Below are 280 nucleotides of genomic sequence, written 5' to 3'. Positions count from 1 at the left end.
AAACCCTAAACCCTGAAGCACGCAAGCCAAACCGTGACTAGCCAGTAGAAAGCGCGTTTCCATGCGCTTTCCGCGCATGGGCTCCTCAAACCCTAACCCTAAACCCTAAATCCTAAACCCTAAACCCTAAATCGCTAACCCTAAGCCCTAAACCCTAAACCCTCGTTTTGTGAGAGTTTGGTGCGCAGCAAGGGCTTGGACTTGGAAGCTGCTTGGAGGCTGCTGGACGTCAAGGGTTTAGGGTTTGCAACAGCAGCAGATGTGAAGAGGGTTTTGGAAA

Source organism: Eimeria tenella, genomic scaffold (genome assembly GCF_000499545.2).
Source record: "Eimeria tenella Houghton genomic scaffold, Eth_scaff2548, whole genome shotgun sequence".
In the NCBI taxonomy this organism is placed as follows: Eukaryota; Apicomplexa; class Conoidasida; order Eucoccidiorida; family Eimeriidae; genus Eimeria; species Eimeria tenella.
This window is presented reverse-complemented; position numbering follows the sequence as displayed.